This window comes from Mesocricetus auratus, unplaced genomic scaffold (genome assembly GCF_017639785.1).
Source record: "Mesocricetus auratus isolate SY011 unplaced genomic scaffold, BCM_Maur_2.0 Super-Scaffold_100007, whole genome shotgun sequence".
Lineage (NCBI taxonomy): Eukaryota > Metazoa > Chordata > Mammalia > Rodentia > Cricetidae > Mesocricetus > Mesocricetus auratus.
Window position 1 is genome coordinate 89,926,826 of NW_024429191.1, and position 18,460 is coordinate 89,945,285.

Here is an 18,460-nt window from a genome sequence, read left to right on the forward strand (position 1 = left end):
GCAAATCAGGGCTGTGTGGTGTTCTGGTACAAGCTCAGCATGTGCTCCCAGCTCAAGAAAAACAAGCGTTCTACTAGCTTCCTTCTTAGTAGCTCACATCATGTGCCCAAGACGCATCTCAACCTTTGAGCATCTTGATGTCTGGGGTTCAGTCTTCAGAGCCCATATAAAAAAGGGGGGGTGAAGCCGGGAAGATGGCCCAAGGGCAAAATCACTCGTTGCACAAGTGAGAGAATTCTGTCTTTGAATTCCCAGAACCTATAAGAAAAACCACTGAGTGAGCCCGGTGGTTGTGGTGGTGGTGGTGCGTGCCTTTAACCTCAGCAGGGGCAGGCTGATCAATGTGAGTTTGAGGCCAGCCTGCTCTACAGAGGGAGTTCCAGGACAGCTAGGGCTATTACACAGAGAAACCCTGTCTTAGAAAAAAAAAAAAAAAGCTAGGTGCATGTGGCAGCCTTGCTATAACTGCAGCAGATAGGGAACTCTGTGGCAGTCTGGTTGGTTAGATCATCTGTACCATAGAGCTCTGGGCTTGACAGAGCTCTGCCTCAACGAAAGTGAAAGATTGATGGAAAATTCCCGATACCAACCTTGGGTCTCCACAAGCTGGAACACACACAAACCCATGTGAACATGCATACACACGTTCATACACACACAAAAAGAAGAAACAAAAAACTGGTGGCATCAGTGTATACTAATAATTCTAATTATAGAGGTGAGATGGGTAGCTCCCTGGGCAGCCAACCTAGTTGAATTGGAGGGACCCAAGGCACTGAGAGATCCTGTCTCAAAACAAGATCAGCAACCTGGCAACCTGAAGAACAACACCCTCTGGCTTCTATATGCAAGACGCATATACACCTTCCCAACACACACACACACACACACACACACACACACACACACACACACACACTGTTTATGGGATTCCTTGACTAATGGCATCATCATACCACTTAAGAAAAACAGCAAGGTAGAGATAATAAGCAAAAAATATCTTCTGCCCTGTGTCCTCTTTGTGGCTGCTTTAAATAAATCTAAAAATGGAATCTAACAATTATTAATTCTTACCAACCTCAGCCTGCACTTGTTACCGCCATAGTAAAACACCACCCTACTTATTTTTTCTTACATTTTTTGGTTGTGAGCCTAGCCTTTAACTGCTGAGTCATCTCTCCAGCCATTATCACTATCTGTAAATGCCTCATCCCTGTACACATCACCATCTCGCTGTCTGTCTCTTCCATTAGGATGGGAGTTCATAAGGGCAGACCCTTCTTCTACTGGGTCCCCAGGACTGAGCTGCTAGATAGGCATACAGTAGGCATCTAATACCTGTTTGTTAAATGAATAGTTAAGAGACTACCCAGAACTGGAAATCTCATGAGATCTCATGAACTCTTCAGGGACTGTGACTTGACTTTTTCCTTTTAGTTCTTTTGCAACCCACTGTGGTACTTGGCACTTAGTAGGGTCTCTGTAAACACAGTGATTGAGTTGAATGTCATGAAGGAGTCTTCGGGATGCCATGTCCTACTTTTTTTTTTTTAAGCTCTTCAGGAGAGGACAAAGGCATAGAAGATACTGTCAGGAACCCAGGATTCCAGCTTGGCAGGATAGAGACAAAGGGTTCAATGCGCTCATTTGCATTTTGTTTTGCATAAATATGCAAGCTGAGTGGTTGAGCCCAAGTCTCCAAGGATGTCAAATGGCAACTGGCTGTGTTTTCAAATAGGATATTCAGTGCCTACACACAGAGGATTCCCACCTCAAAGGGGCTGCTGCTTCTGTCCTTGTTCTGGTGAGACCCCCTGGTCTTGCCTAAGCCAGAGTCCCTAGAGAGAGCCTTTCCTGTCGCTGGCCATCTCCCCACACTTACCCCCTGCAGGAACCTTGGCCAGCCACTTTAAGGTGTGGTGGACTCGAAAGAGGGCCCTGTTGACAGAGTTTACAACAAACCTCCCTTTGCACCCACAGGCTCCACAGATGCAAAGAGCCAAGGCAGGACTTTGTCCTGGCCTAGGCTACTGGTGCAGGAGTTTCAAAATCAGAAAATGACATTTAAAAAAGGAAACCAAAACCCCTCATCTTTACTGAAGCTGGGCCCCAGTGCTGGGAAGCATGGGGTTTCCACACGCACACCCCAAGCCCCCCACTTTAGTTAATCCAGTTGCCCTGATTTGCATAGGATTTGCATAAACAGCACATCGTATTCAAACAGCCCTCACTTCAAGAGCCAAGATTAAGGTTGAGGATTTGTCCCACCCGCAGTAGTTTTGTTCAACCTCTACTACTCAGAAGCTCAGACACCTAAAATAGCTCTTTATAAAACAGCTCTTTATATACTGGTCCAAGAAAAAAAGGATACATAAGCGGGATACAGAGCCCTGGCAGGGAGGCGAGCCTATCCGCTATCCCATTCTCTCTCCCAGGAGAGGAGGTGGGACACAAAATATTTTCAGACCACTCCCAGTACTGGAATTCTCCATAAATCTCTGCTGGGTGCCAGCACCTAAAGGTAGGCCCTCACCAAATATTGGGATGATGCCACATAAGCAAGATGCAGTAGGAGCCAGAGTTAGCTTGTGCTAATATTTGCTGAAGGTGTTTCTACTGCAGTGATGGCCATTTTGGGGATAGGAGGAAGGTCTGGGCAGAGAGAGCAATGTCTGCCCATTCAATTCCTGGACTAGCACCTTGGCTTCTGTTAGCCAAGTGAGCAGTTGTTCTCAACCCTCCTAATGCTGGGTGCAACCCTTTAATACAGTTCCTCATGTCATGGTGACTCCCAACTGTAAAATTATTTTCATTGCTACTTCCTAACGGCAATTTTGCTACTGTTATGAATCGTAATATAAACGGCTGATACGCAAGATATCTGATATGTGACTCCTGTGAAAGGGATGTTTCACCTCTAAAAGGGTCATGATCCACAGGTTGTGTACCACTCAATAGATTGTGGCCAGGATGCACAGGGCATAGTTCATAGGAAAAGCTTTGAGGTCCTGACTTGACAGGAGGCTAGACTTGAGAAAGGGAGGGGTCAGATCCTACAACCCTTGGGCCTGGCTGTCTGCTGAAACTCCTGCCGATCCTTCATCAGACAGACTACCTGGGTCATTTCCCTGTTCCAGGGCATTGTGGTGAAGGAGATAAAAAAAAAAAGGTCCATGATGACACATCACTAAATTCATAGCACTGGATCTAGTTAGAGCCAATTCTAACCCTTGAAAGGCACGGAATCTACTCTAGTATTAAACTCTCCAGAGTAAGTCCTTAGCTGTTTGTTTTATATTCTTTATAAAGCTCTGTTTTTTGGGGTTTTTTTTTGTTTGTTTGTTTTTGGTTTTATGAGACAGGGTTTCTCTGTTTTGGAGGCTGTCGGTCCAGCCTGGCCTCGAACTCACAGAGATCCGCCTGCCTCTGCCTCCCGAGTGCTGGGATTAAAGGCATGCGCCACCAACGCCAAAGCTCGGATTTTTTTAACACTAGTGTGGTGAATCAAATCTAGAATCCCGGTGCTCAGGAGAATGGTTGTGAGTTTGAGGACAACCTGGGCTACATAGTAAGTTCCTGACCAGCCTGAGCTATAGACTAAGACTCATCGGCAGGGGGATAAAAATTATCAATTAAGGGAACATGAAATTAGGGTTTTTGATTCTGTGCTACTGGTCAAATCCAGTGGCACATGCCCGCAGTTCCAATCCTAGGGACACTGAGGCAGGGAGTTTGATGAGTTTGAGATCATGAGACTTTTATCTCAAAAAAAAAAAAAGCAGAATTCAGTGTGGTTTACCCTTGTCAGCTAATCAAGAATAAGAAAAGACATCACGTGATGCTAAGCAGGTGCTTCAGGGGATCAGGGGTACCAGTCTGATTTAAAGAATCCTGGTCCACAGATGCAGTTATCATGTCACCTCAAGTCTGGACTCTCCTAATGCACCTTATGACTGATTTGCTTTTCACCCTTTCTTTCCCATTTTCTTTCACAGGAGTTGAGAGAAAAGGCACTGGGGATTTCTGGAAACTTCCTGCCTATAGACAGCAGCCCCACCCCGGGAAGGCTTCACAACCCCAGCGCCTATGCAGAGGCAGAGACCCACGAAGAACACCTCATCACCTACAGCAAGGAGACACAGCAGCTCAAAATTGAGGGGTTTCTCAGAACCGGAATCTGAGAAGCTGAGGTTGGATGACCAATGAGGCCAATCTGGGCCACATAGTGAAACATTACCTCAAAAATTAAAGTAAAAGATTTTCTCAAAGGTGGGGGGCACTTTGGGCTTTGGGGAATCTTCAGAGGGCCAGGAACCAAACATCTTTTAAACTGGGTGGACATATCTAATGCTAACCACCTCTGAGGCTCAGCTGGCTTAGACGCCTTTGGGTTTATCTTCACTACAGACAATTTTCAAGACCTTTGGTTACTCCTGCTCCCTCTCTCTCTCTCTCTCTCTCTCTCTCTCTCTCTCTCTCTCTCTCTCTCTCTCTCTCTCTCGGTGCTCTGTCAGTGCACCACACCCCAGTGCCTTGTCTCCATTTCTCACTCTAATTTTTATTCCTGGAGTCTGCAAAGATCGAGCCTCAGAGAGCTCCCTGCCTCAAGTGACTTCGCTTCTGTACCCCTGGTGTTTGGACCACCACCGTGGGATGGCAAATGCTGCAGGAGGCCCTCGAGCACCAGTCATTTGCCTATGGATTCTTGAAATGCCTCTTTGGCCACCATAAAAACCTTACCGAAGTCCAGGAAGTAGGAACACTGGGACAAAAAGGAAGCATACAGTTCCAGTCCCCTCCGCTTCACTGACCGTTAATTGTATCCCGCTGAGAGTCCTTCTTCACTCCAGAGAGCATGTCAGGCACAGTTCCCTCTTCCTGTAGTTGTCAAGAGTGTATAGACCCTTCTTTTGGCCCCCTCCCTAGACCCAACCCCAAAACATTACCAGTCTGTCCAGAGGGAGGAGGGGGAGTAGAGGTTTCCAGCAGGGCAAGGGGATGGGGTCAGTCTTGGGCTAGAGCCTTTAAGTCTAGACTGTTTCCCCGGACAGGTCCTGGGGGCTTTGAGCTCTTCTGTAGTTGGTGGCAAGATGGGACAAGGAGTACCAAGCAGGGTTACCAGAAGTCAAGAGGAAATAGATTCAGTTGGATTTCTCCTCAAATGACAGACACACTGGATCCCTCTTCACACATCCTAAGGCCCTTAAATAATTATAGCATCCTCATGGCCCTGGCTCCCCTCCAAGCCCTGTTGAATCTTATAGATAATGGAGTGAGCTGAAAAACCCTTCTCCAGAGGATAATGAGGTCCATGATTAGGAGACCAAGAACAGGGACTAGGGAGATGGTTTGGCCAGAAAAGTACTTACCACTTGAGCATGAGGCCCTGAGTTTGATCCCCGAGGACCCAGGTAAAAGAAACTTGAATATGTTGGAACTGGGTACGTAGATTGGTTGACTATGCTTGCCCAACACACACGAAGCCCTGAATTTGATCCCCAGCTTCCAATAAACCAGGCACAGGGACACATCGCCTAAAAAACCCTTGACTACACAGTGAGTTCAAGGCTGGGCTCCACGAGATCCTGCCTCAAAAAATCAGGAGGAAAAGACTGATGTTTGCATGTGATGATGTCAGCACCTAGTTCATACATTACTACCCAATGCTCAGCAGATCCTACTTCTTTTATTACTTCAATAGAGTTAAAAATGGTAAGCAAGTCATCTAGTAGCTGTTGTTGGATCTGCAACCACTAAGACACTTCCTCACTCCCCACCCTACCCCCACCTCACTCACCTCACCCCACCCCTTCTCCTGACCTTACTGCTCCTATATTTAGTCCAAGGTCTCCTATCTCTTGAGTTGAGATCAGTCTTCCAATAGCCATAGCTCATTACCATCTCATGAAAATTCAACCCAAATGAGACAGGCAAAGTAAACTGAAGTCTTGCTCTCCTTGACCCTTGCTCAACTTCCCTAAGGCACACCACCCAAGACGGCTGCTGTTCCCACCACACTCTGCCCCTGATTCAGTGTCTTGAGCTCTACTCAGTTTGAGGCTGCCCGGGGGGACTGAAGCCACCTATAAAGCAAACATTTCTCTCCATTGAAAGCATCCAGGGCCCCTTCTGCTCTGTCCCTACCACTCCCCTGACATTGTCCTACTACTGTTTCCGTGTAGTACATCTGGCCAAAGCAAACAGCTCCCTGGAGCCGGTTCTCCAGCGAGCAGCTGCAGAACAAAGTTGACTAGCTGTTTCAGGAAAATTCAGCCTTCCCCTGCCTGCTTACACACAAGCTCCTCTGCAAGACACAAAACCCAGGCCCAGTCTTTACGTCAGCCCCTCCTGTGGGGCCTGACACTGGGCCTCCGTCATTGCCCTCACCACTTTTCAAGTTGGGTTAATTTCTCTGTTCTTTGAGAACAAGGCCAGTGTTCGATGAACATAGACGTTAGGAGCTAAGGGGATAGCTATGAATATTTAATATTATCCTCTTCTAATGGTTCTCTGAGTTGCAAGTTTGGAAAGGATGAGGAATCAAGAAATGGGAAGAACAAAGGAGAAAAGAAGGAGGAACTGAAGGAAAAGGGACAGAAGGATGTTTTAGCATTTTCTGTAAGTGAGATAGAGGTAGGTGTTTTGCAAGTGTTTTCTGCTTCAAGCTCTATAGGTTCTTGAATTTTGATTGTCCCCGTTTTATGTACATGATAGAAAGGCTACAGAGAGATGGGATCTTTCACAAGATAACTATGATGATAAATGAATGGAAGATGAGAATAGATGTTTTTCAGGCCCAAGGGCAGAAAATTAATGCCAAATTAATGTTTTCCAAATCCTTCAGATTGCCTTAGAACTCACCTTCAGTCCCATCTGTTAAACAATCTGGAATGCATTGTTTGGATAAGCTTTGGAGTTTCTAAGGGCTACCTGGTGGTGGTGGGAAGGGACTGGGAGGTTGAAATGACCGTGTTCACAGCAATGGTAGTGCTGGTGGTAATGGTGGCACTGATGGGTGTTATGGATGATAGTGGTAAGCGAAGGGTGTTATAGATGATGGTGGCGGTGGCAATTATGGTGAGGTGCTGGCTATTACAGGTGGTGGCCATGGTCGTGGGAGGGGAGGTGACAATGATGGTGTTAGTAATGGTGCCGGTGACAGGTGTTGCGTACTGTTGTGATGAGACGATAGTGATGGTGACAGCGCAGTGATGGTGGTGGTAGTGGCGATGACAGTGATGGTGATTGTGACGGCAGGCAGAGGTGATGGGTGGTATGGATGTTCACTATATGATGACATTAGTAACGATGGTGATGGTGATGGGGGTGGTGGTGGTAGGCGTGCTGGGTCTTAAGGTCGGTCGGTGGTAGTGACGACGGTGATGGAAGAGGGGATGGATGTTGGTGGTAATGGTGTAGTCATGGTGGCAGTGATGCTGACGGCGGTAAAGATGGTGATTGTAGCTTGTTCTTGTTACATGAAGCAGTGTTAGGAATAATGAAGACCTGTTAGTGCAATCTCTCCATTTTTGAACCCCCCCCCATTGCATCTTACTTCTCACCTTCTGATCTGATTTTGAACGGAAAACAAAACAGTACCCAGAATGTTTTTTTTAAAAAGTTGTGGGCCACTGGGGTACCATAAACCCTCAAACACTGTGGGGTATTAAGATTGCTCTTGGTTGCCCTCCAGGATTTGACAGTAAGATCTTGTTGCTGAAGACACCACAAACTTGAGCCATAGAACATGAAGAAATCAAACTAGTAATGAGCTATAAGCTTAATTTCCACTAGCTAGATTTGATAGTGCTGGAAGATCTTATATACACTATCAGATGTGGAAAGTAATTCCCCCCGGCCTACATAACTGCAGACCCTGTGAGCTACAATAACGTCTCTCCTGGCAAGATATGCTCACTGGTGCCAATAGTGGCAAACATGTTGTGGGAATAACCATTTACTTCTGACTGGATTTAAAGCCTGCTCCATGAGATGGGATCCATACCTGGGATAATTATGAGGGCCAAGAATCTGTGGCTAGATATATCATTGGCCCTAGGAGAGAACCTACTATTCTGATTCTGTTAAATGGATGTGGTATTGAAGTGATACCAAATTATTAATTTCCATACTCATAGTTCAGTGCATCACAGAAGCTTTGTCTTACAATAGATGGCAATTAACGCAGAGACCCATAACAAGAGACTGTGGAGGGCTCAGCCTTAGTGGGACATCTATATTAAGCTGTTTCCTCTCAAAGCTCAGGGGTCTTCACAGATGAGAGATGGGAAGATTGCAAGAGTAAAAGGTAGCATATGGCAAGGAAAGAGTGTTTTCTAGACACAACAAGGCATTTGAACGGATGAACTCACAATGAATACAGCAGCATGCACAAGATCTGTGTCATCTCTAGCTAAACAAAATTCCAGGATGGAGGGGTAAGGTGGGCAAGAGGTAAGGGGTGAGGGAGTTCCTGGCAATTGATAGCTTCTGGGAGAGGGAGAGGCAGTTTTCTTTAGGGGTGTGACCTCTGGTCACATTCCAGGACAGGCCCCATATCCAAGAGTATTTGGGCAGCATAAATTGGATCCCATGGGTTTAAGAAGAAAGATAGAGAGAGAAAATACAAAGTTGGGTGGGTAGGGAAGTGGCAGTGGATTTGGGAGGAGTTGTGGGGGAAAGGGTGACTATAATCTAAATACATCATATGAAATTCTCAGAGAATTAATAAAAATATTATTAAAGAAGAAAAAAATCCCAGAGCTCTAAACCTTTTCCATTGCAAGCAACATCTGTAAAATGATACAATAGCCTTCTATTTATTTACTTTTGAAAGGATGTTAGGGAAACAGCTTCCCTTATTCATATAAAACACAAGAGTCCCCAGGGCTTCAAAACTGGAAGCTGATTCTCTAGGTGGAGAGAGGAGAGCTGAGCAGATTGTGTAGTGACCGGTGACCTTGTCTTTCTGGAGTTTCCTCTTCTCTTTATTCTTCTCTCTCTCTACTGTCAGCCAGAGAGAGCCATTGTCCTTCAGAACTCTGGGCCAAGTGTAGCCAGTCCCCAGCCCCCATCCCAGCCCTGCCTCTCTACCTTGGAGCTTTTGAGTTTTTCTTTTGAGACAGGGTATCACTAAATTGATCAAGTTGGCCTTGGATTCACTCCAGAGTGTAACTATAGCAGGACTTGAATTTGTGATTTTCCTGCCTCAACCTTAGGAGTAGCTGTGATTGCACACCTGGGTCATCAGGTCCAGCATTGACAGCTCTAAATCAACAAACAGACTTCATTATCAATGGCTCAGAGGAGGAACAAGATTCAACCGGCTGATGTGGAGGACCAACTCTGGCTAGTTCCCTGGTTCCTTAATAAGATGGGCATTGGAAAAAGAACATACTTAAAACTCAAAAGAAAACAACTCAGATTTTCACAAAACTGCCAAGTGGCTTACTTTTGGAGGACCCAGACCCTCACCCCGCCCCCTGCTTTGGAAGCCATGACAGACTGCAGAAAAGACCCAGCAAAATGTAGGCCTCTGACTCAGCAACTGTGCTGAGACCCGACCTTGCCCTAATCACTGGGAAGCCAGATACCCTCCATATGGCAAGGAGCCAATCAGAAGTTAGCTGGCGGAATCTGGATAGACTTTACTGATCATAGTGGAATGCAGAGCACAGTAAGTGCCCTGGGAGGGCCTCTAGGTACAGCAACCTTCCTGTAGCTGCAGCTGACCAATCAGCTCAGGACAGGTTGCCCAAGCCCAGAGGTGCACCAATCCTGAGACTGATGATAGGCAACTAGTGGACCCCCAGACATCCCCCTTGTTCTACCCCAATATATGCCATTCCCTGCCCCACTGCTGCTTGGGGTCCCTCTTACTCAACCCACTGTGTCGGATGGACGGTGGACTCGAGTTAACGCCAGTTAATTCATAAATTAAAAAAAAAGACTCTTTGCTTTTGCATCGGATCTGGTCTGTTGGTGGTTTTGGGAGTTCACAGTCTGGGCACAACAACTTTCATGATCTTTGAATTGAATGACCCCTTTAAAAAAAAGATATACTTTCAATTATGCATATGTGCCTGGGTGTGTACACTTGAGTACAGGTATCCATGGAGCCTAGAGGCATTGGGTTCCCCTGGAGCTGGAGTTATACATCACTGTGAGCCAGCTGGCATGGATGCTGGGAACCAAACTGGGGTCCTCTCTAAGAGTTCTACTCTTAGAGAGTAACTGGTGAGCATCTCTCCTGTCCCTCCTTTGTTTTCTGAGAAAGGACCTCACGTATCCCAGGGTGACTTTAATGCTTGAACTGAACCCTGAATCTCCAGCCTCTACTTCCTTAGGGCTGGCATTATAGGCATGTGCTACCACACCTGCTATGGGGATCAAATCTCTGATTTGTATGTGCTAGACACCCATTCTGCAAACAGAACTACATCCCCTGCACCTCCTTCTGAAGCACAAAATATGAAATAGCACAAAACGCCAAGATCGCCTATGAGAGATATCTTTTACAGTGAGTGACATCCTAGATGCCTATGTGAAACCTTGGCAGTGAATCCAAATGTGCAGTCCTCCCCAACATTGTCAGCAAGTGAAGGGTCTCCCAGCATTGGCATGCTAACCTAACAGGAGGTCACAAGTTCCCCAGGCTCCTGTGTAGAGCTCCCTCAGCTCAATACTTCATTTCCCATGTGTGGGGGGGTGGGCTCCTCTTGCAGCCCTCATGAGATGGTGCTTTGGGGACACTTGAGCAATGGATGTGGGGTTAAGAAGACAGAAAACAAGCCCAGGAGCACTATCAGGCATATCTTTTCTCTTTGCCACTCAAGTAGCAATTTACAGTCGGTGGATACACACACAGACTCTTCTTTCTTGTACCAGCCTCCTACATCATTTCCACCCCAGGCCTGCGGTGGACTGAAATATCCTTTCAAGGCTATACACTCAGAATTCCAGCCTCCCTCATCATTCCAAGCCTGGGATAACCATCTGGGGTGGCTAGTAACTTCCCATCACTCACAAGCTGGCTCCAGAGGCCAGCCAACACCCCCCCACCACCACTTGCAATTCCTGGTGGCCTTGAAGCCTTTGGAGACACAAGGTAAAGGGTAGTCTCCCTTCCCTCTATCTCCTCAGTGTCCTGTTGGAGGACAGCAAATGTTTCTTTTTCCAGAAAACTCTCTGACACAGCTCCAATTCCCCCGCAGGGTTATCACTCCCAGCCTTATAACAGTCTTCTTAATCTCTCTACAAAAGTCAAACACCTCATCCTTCAGTGGGCATTCATTCTCAAGAGTGGGGTGGAGGCTCCAGAAGGAGGAAGATAATGCCCAGGATGCCAACAGCCTGGTATTCAAAGGGTTAAGTGAACTTGGCTTTACTACCATTCCCCTGATCCCAGATGGAGAGCAGTGAATAACTCCCTCCAGCCATGCAACTCGTTTGGTTATCTTGGAGTATGGATTGGGGCTAAGTCATCCTGGCCAGTCCTTCCGGATGTGGCCTTACTCAAAATGAGGCCCTCCACTGAAGCCTTGTTCCCCTGAGGCTGCCTCCTCCCAGGCTGATAAAGGGTTTCATCATGGATGACTCAAGAGGTTGAGATACAAGCCTCAGTGACAGTCATGAGCTCTGCAGCCCCATCTGACCTCACATTCTAGCTATTGACAGGTTCCACCAGGCTGGCCAAACCAAGCCACAACAAATGGTCCCCAGCCCTCTTGTCCCCCATGTATCCAAGGCCTCCTGGATTCACCTCCAACACTCCCAGAAGCCCATCTCCAGACTGCCCTTTCTGCCACAGGCAATAAGCAAACCAGGGAAAGAGAGGCATAGAGCACTCAGCGTCTTCCCAGACTCTTTTCTTCCCACTCAAACTGTTCAGAACCTGAGTAGGTGGATTTGGGTCTTGACTCACTTTAAGACACGGGTAGGCCAGTTTGTATACAGAGAGCTTATGAACACACACACACACACACACACACACACACACACACGCACATCTCTCTCTCTCTCTCTCTCTCTCTCTCTCTCTCTCTCTCTCTCATTCCTCAGGCAAGTCAGCAATGGCAAATGCAACCTCTGTATTATCATCTACCAAGGGATCCAGCTCCTGGGGACTGCTCAGATGCTAGAGTGGGTCAGAGACAGCAAGGCAGCTCTGAAGTCTCTCCATGTGGCCATCAGATAAGCTTGCTTGGGACAGCATCTTACCCGGGACTTCCAGAGTTAAGCAACGCTTCAGAAGCCCAGGAAGTGCTGGGGCGGTGGGGAAGGACCCTTCATCCACACAGTCAGCCTGGGAAGCCTGAGCGGCTTCCACACCAGGCTGAGGCTGAAAGGGAGCCAGGTCCTCCCATGGCTACAGTCCATCGTGTTAACCTCGGGGGTCCCCGATAATGGCTATGAATCAGAGTCCCTGACACCGCACAGTGCTTTGCCATTCCCAAGGTGATTTTCCCATCGTTGTCCAACCCTCATTCAATGCCTGTGCGCTCAGCATATCACCCCTGCTTCAGTTGCAGAGGAGGAGACTGGCTTAGTAGGGAGGAGGAGTCCAGCCCTGGCCTCCGGCTGCTGATCCTGTCCTCCCTCGCAGAAGAAACCTAAATGTACTTAGGGATGGAGAACGCTTTGCTGTCATGTGGGGGTGTGAAACTCGCAGCCACAGTGACAAGATTGACAGAAGCCATGGGGCTGAAGAGGACAGGACATTATTATTTTTAAATATATTTTAAATTGCTTTGCCTCAGCACACTGTAAATTTACTATTTATTACTTTGTGGAGTTAGTCTGCTATATGGTAGAAATGCTTAAAATACTTAGCAGAAAGGAGGAAAAATGAAACCAACAGGCTATTAGCATATATATACACATACATACACATCCACACACATATATACATATGAATACACAGCTATACATATGCATGCATGCACACACACCTACACACATGCATACATACACACATGAATACACACACACAGGCATACATACATATACATACACACATACACATGCACATACAGACACACATGAATACACACATACCCTCTAGAGTTATTCTATCTCTTTATTCCTATGAGTAATATATATAAGTATAAATATTACCTATTACTCTGTATTTTGGACACAGAAAACTACCAGAAGCAGTTTTCACATTAGAAAATAGCTATTGCTTTTAAATGGTTTCCTACCATTTTATCATACTGATATTATTGGAAACTGGAGGGTTTATCTTATTTTCCTTCTGTTTTTTAAAATTATTTTTATGTGTATGAGTGTTTTACTTGCATGTATATCTATGCATCACCTGCATGCTGTGCCTGAAGAGACCAGAAGAAGGCATCAGATCCCCTAAAACTGGAGTTGGAGATGTTTGTGAGCTACCATGTGGGTTCTGGGAACTGAACCTGCGCTCTCTGGGCAAGCAGCCAGTGCTTCTAACTGATGAGCAATCTCTCTAGCGCCTCCTTTTATTCTTTTTTTTTTTCCTTTTAGGGAAGAAGTTGGTGTGCGTGGCTGCATGTGGAGGTCAGAGGACAATTCTGTGGAATAAATTCCCCCCATCTACATTTCTGTGAGTTTCAGAGTTCAGACTCAGGTTACTAGGTTTGAATAGCAGGCACCTTTCCTAGCTGGCCATCTCGATGCTCTCTCAGTCTCTCTGTCTCTCTCTGTCTCTCTCTATCTCTCTCTGTCTCTGTCTGTCTCTGTCTCTCTATCTCTGTCTCTGTCTCTCTCTCTCTGTCTCTCTCTCTCTCTCTCTCACACTCACACACACACACACACACACACACACACACACACACACACACACACAAACCCAAAACAAAAACAAAAAAGAAACCTATGGAATCCATTTAGTACCGAGACTGGAATCCTTTTTGGGAACCCATCCCTGGAGGAAGAGCCCCCTCTCTCTGCAGTAACTGATCACCTGTAGTTCTTTGTCTAGAGGTTGGATCATATGGAATTTCCCCTGTAGACTGCTCAGTAGGAGGGAACTCATGCCTGGTACTATAAATCTAGCCAACTACCCATGGAGAGGTCATAGACTCTAGAGAAGAACATGTTATTGCCATTTCCTTAAATGTAATTTCGAACTGTACTCTAAATACGGATTCTTATGCCCACAGATAGCATGGCTCTCACCCTTCAACAAAGAGGCATCTTTTTTACAACAGATGGAGACTATTACAGAGGCCCACAACTGGTCAAAATGCATCTGAAATGCAACCCTACCCCTGGGACTCAGGGCAAATCATGGAAGAGAGGGCAAGAGCCAAAGGCTCCAAGACACCCATTGTTACACATTGTTCCTCTAAGCATGACAGGGAAAATGGGAAATTTCAGCAATATGGTTGCCCGAACAAGAACCGCATAATGACCATGTCAGTTGTCACCTTTCCCCTCAATATTCAAGCAACGGTGCAAACGACACCATACTTCTGCTTCTTCTGCACAGATCTGTGTGCAGCTGTCTGCTTATGTCCTTAAGACAAATTCCTGGAAGTAGAATGGCCTACTGAAAATAGCGCTTCCAAATTTGTTCACCATGTTGTCGAAGGGTGTGCCTTCTTACATTCCCAGCAGCCGCAGGCGGGGTTCAAACGTCTTAGCCAATAAGTACACCTTAAGAAAAGTACAGCTAGTCAGAAGGCGGGGCACATCTGGGGCTACCTTGTGGGGCCTAAAGCAGAGACCACACTGAGTTCCAAGGGCCATGAAAGTTTCTGAGTAAATCATGACTTGGCAGAGAAAGCAGGAAGGATAGAGCAAGAGGCAAGAAACAGAGAAGACACTGGGACCCAGGCCAGGTGAGGGAAGAGCACAGAGTGTGGAGATGGGGGACAGGGGGCTGGGATGGATAAAAAAGAGGATCCCAGAAAGACAAGGCAAAGGACACTCAAGTCTCTGGGGGAGTAACTAGAGAAGATGCGAAGGCTAAATCCGTTGGTAAGACTGCAGAAGCTGGCAGGAGGGGATTTTCAGAGAAAGCCTGGCTTGTTTTGCATAGCCTGACTGCCTTTGCTCAGCGCCCTCTCGGTCAGATCATTTGCTTAGGGATGGTCTGGGCTCCTGGCTGGCTTAAGGTAAAGCCTCAGACCCGATGAATGCGAGGTGTGGAAGGAGGGACGAGAATCAGGGAAAGGTGGAAATCCTCAGACAGTAGCAATGTACAAACAGGGCAGGATGCAAATGATGTATCTGAAATGCAACCCCACCCCTGGGGCTCGGGGCAAGAGGGCTCAAGAGGTGGGTCAAACTGGCAAAGGACTTCCCTTGCAAGCATGAGAACCTGAGTTTGATTCCCACAGCCCACATAAAATAATTGCTGGGTGTGGTAGCCTGCACTCGTAATCCCAGAGCTGAAAAGGCAGAAATAGGCAAATCCCTTGTGTTCTTTAGTCAGCAACCCAGCCTATCTGGAGAACTCTAGGTCGGTGAGGGACCATGCCTTAAAAGAAAACAAACGGACAAAAACTCAAAAAAAAAAACCCAAAGTGGTCGAGGCATGATGGATGATACCAAGGTTGACCTCTGGCCTGCATGCACTCATGCTCACGCATGCATCCGCACACACTTACACACATGCATGTACACACACGGAAGAGTGTCAGGAATCAAAACAGCTAAGGATGACTGAGATGGGGCCAATGGAAAGACGAAGACAACAGAACATTCCATGTGACAGGAGAAACAGAGGGAAATAATGACCCAAATAGGGACAATATGTTGTCAATGGTACAGATGTCTCCACACCAAGATGTTCCTCATGGACATAAAAAGAGGACATCCTCCAGGCTGCTGTGAGGGTAAAGGGAGCTCATTCTGAGCTTTTTCCGAGGACAGACTTAGAAAGGATGGGTTCACTGGGCCCAAGACAGTGGCAAGTGTGTGTGCTAACCAGGCCAACCAGAACAACTTCTGCTTTGCCCCCCTTGTGCCCGCCAGAAAGGCAGTCATTTGGGAGTGTTGGCAAGGAATGCCCAGCAATATAAAAGAAGATGGACAGTTTATTCTCTGTTGCAGAGAGTGGTACTGGGCAGCCCAAGTGCTTTTCATGTTTTTTAAAGTAAAATTCTAATCCAGAATAAGAAAGATGTCATATTCTGTCATAGGAATGTCGTGTATGGTACCTCAGGGGGTCAGAGAGATGGCTCAGCAGTTAAGAGCACTGACTGTTCTTCCTGGGGACCGGGGTTCAATTCCCAGCACCTGTTGGGGAAGTCCTGTGTATATGTCAATAAATTACTGCTGGCCAATAGGAATCTAGATAGGTGGGGCTAGGAGTCCAGGAGGACTCTGGGAAGGAGAAACACAGAGAGTCAACATGTAACGCCATGGGGGTAGGAAGCCTGGAACTATTCTCCGGTAAGAGACATACTTAGATTAACAATTATGGGGTAATTACTTAAGTCAGAGCTAGCTAGTAAGAAACAAGGAAGGCCAACGGCTTCATAATTAATATAGCCTCCTGTGTGTTTATTTGGGACTGATGCAGCTCTAGAACCAGGTTGGCGGGGAAAGCGGCTCTGGAACCAGGCTGGCGGGAAGGCTTCTCTCAAGAAAAAGCTTCTCGTAACAAGCACCCACATGGCAGCTCACAACTGTCTATGACTCCAGTATGACACAGACATACATGTAGGCAAAACACCAATGCAACTTGATACCTCACCTCTTAATTCACCAACAAAAGGTGAAGGTCTTTGGTATGATGGAAATGCACCCTCCTGAACATGACTCCTGAGTTAGAGAAAAAGTATTCTCTCAGAGAAGGTGGGTGTTCTAATGCAGTGTCCACACCTCCCTTCTCTTTCTAAGGCAATTTATTCTTTGAGCTGTGTCCCACCCCTGCCTCAGAAGGCGGGGGCAACCTTTCCCCAAGTCCCCCAGCTCTGCTTTGCCTGTTCTGGGACACAATTGTGAGTGTACACCAGACAGAACAAAACAGTGGCAATTGATGACAAATGGACTAAACTGGCCCCATATCCCCGCCCCACTTTTTGTTACCATGGAGACACCAGTCAACCAAACTCAGAGACCAGGAAATATCCATCAAGGGCTGTCTGGTTGACACAGGTGCTTTAGGATCCAGTATGCCAATGAAATCCTTCAGTCCACTGAGGATGAGATGGGAAATCTGAACTGACGTGCAGAGATGAGCTTTCTGTTTGGGACTGTAACTGTGTCTTGTCTCTCTCCCCCAGGAATGATGTCATTCTGATCCTTTGTGACCTAAGCCCCCTTTTCTCATTTCTATTCCTGACTTTCTTTCTATAAATATCTTTTTATTTTTTATTTCAGGTGTTCGAATGTTTTACCTATGTGTATGTACATGCACTGCATGTTTACCTGGTGCCTGTGGAGGCCAGAAGAGGGTGCTGGATCCCCTGAAACTGAAGTTCCTGATAGTTATACACTGCCATGTGAATGCTGGGAACTGAACCAGGTCCTCTGCAACAGTCGTAAGTGTTCTTAGCTGCTAAACCATCTCCCAGTCCCTACTCCTGATTTTCTTTCCTATCTACAAACTTCAAAGATAGGCAGCTACATACATGCTCAAGAAGGCTTGTAGCCAGAAGAACATTCCAGAGACTAGCTCATCATCAGTTCTCTTTAACTACTTTGGAAAATGGACAATAGAACCTAAGTACTATCAGAAGCCTTCCCCGACTCCCTCTCTTTGAGACAGTGAACATATCCTCCTAATTGAGAGGCAGAAGTGACTCTCTTGAAAAGGGCTGAGTCAAGAAAGCTGGACAGAGAAAAAGAGAAGGGAGCAAACATATTGTGCAGTTTACTGTTAGTTCTCTGAGAAGCAGGAAGCCAAGGGCCAAGTGTTAATGGAGTACGGGATAACCCAGCACACCTAGGGAGCACAGTTTCCCCCAAAATCACTATCATTAAGCATATACACGGAAAGAAAGGCACTTCCCTGGGACTCCTACTTTTTAATGCAAATATGTTCCTTTTTAGATGCTTTGAATCTGTGATTTGAATGGTTCAAATTCTACTCACCACAACTGCTATACTTCTATAACAAGCCTGGAAATACTTGGAGACTGGTTTAGTTTTCTGCTCTACACTTCTGGATACCCCTTGGTTACTTTGGTGATTCTGAAACTCAAGACCAGAATATTTGTAATCAATAGCCAAAAATCCAGCAAAGCTTGTAGCTTTTAGAAAGGACTCAAAATGCTCTCTGGCTCATAGAAATATGAAGTCTAACTATAGTGGGAACAGGAAATAATCCCCAACAAGCCTTTTCTTTTCTTTCATTGTGTTGCAGCCATGGAATAAAATGGAGATTGACTCCAATCAGCTGTGAGATTGAACCAATCAGAGGCCACAGGCCTCACTCCTTCCTCAAATTAAATCTAAGCCAATCAATTAACACTCATCTCTTATCTGACTCACACAAGGAAGTTTTCTGGGGCTTCTGACAAAG

The 18,460-nt window shown here is 46.4% G+C and overlaps 1 long non-coding RNA gene across 1 annotated transcript in view; it reads right to left on the bottom strand.

Moving 5' to 3' along the window:
• LOC121141551 overlaps nucleotides 1-18,460 on the bottom strand; it is a 67,139-nt gene that overhangs the window by 13,617 nt on the left and 35,062 nt on the right. The gene's annotated exons all lie outside the window — the stretch shown is intronic.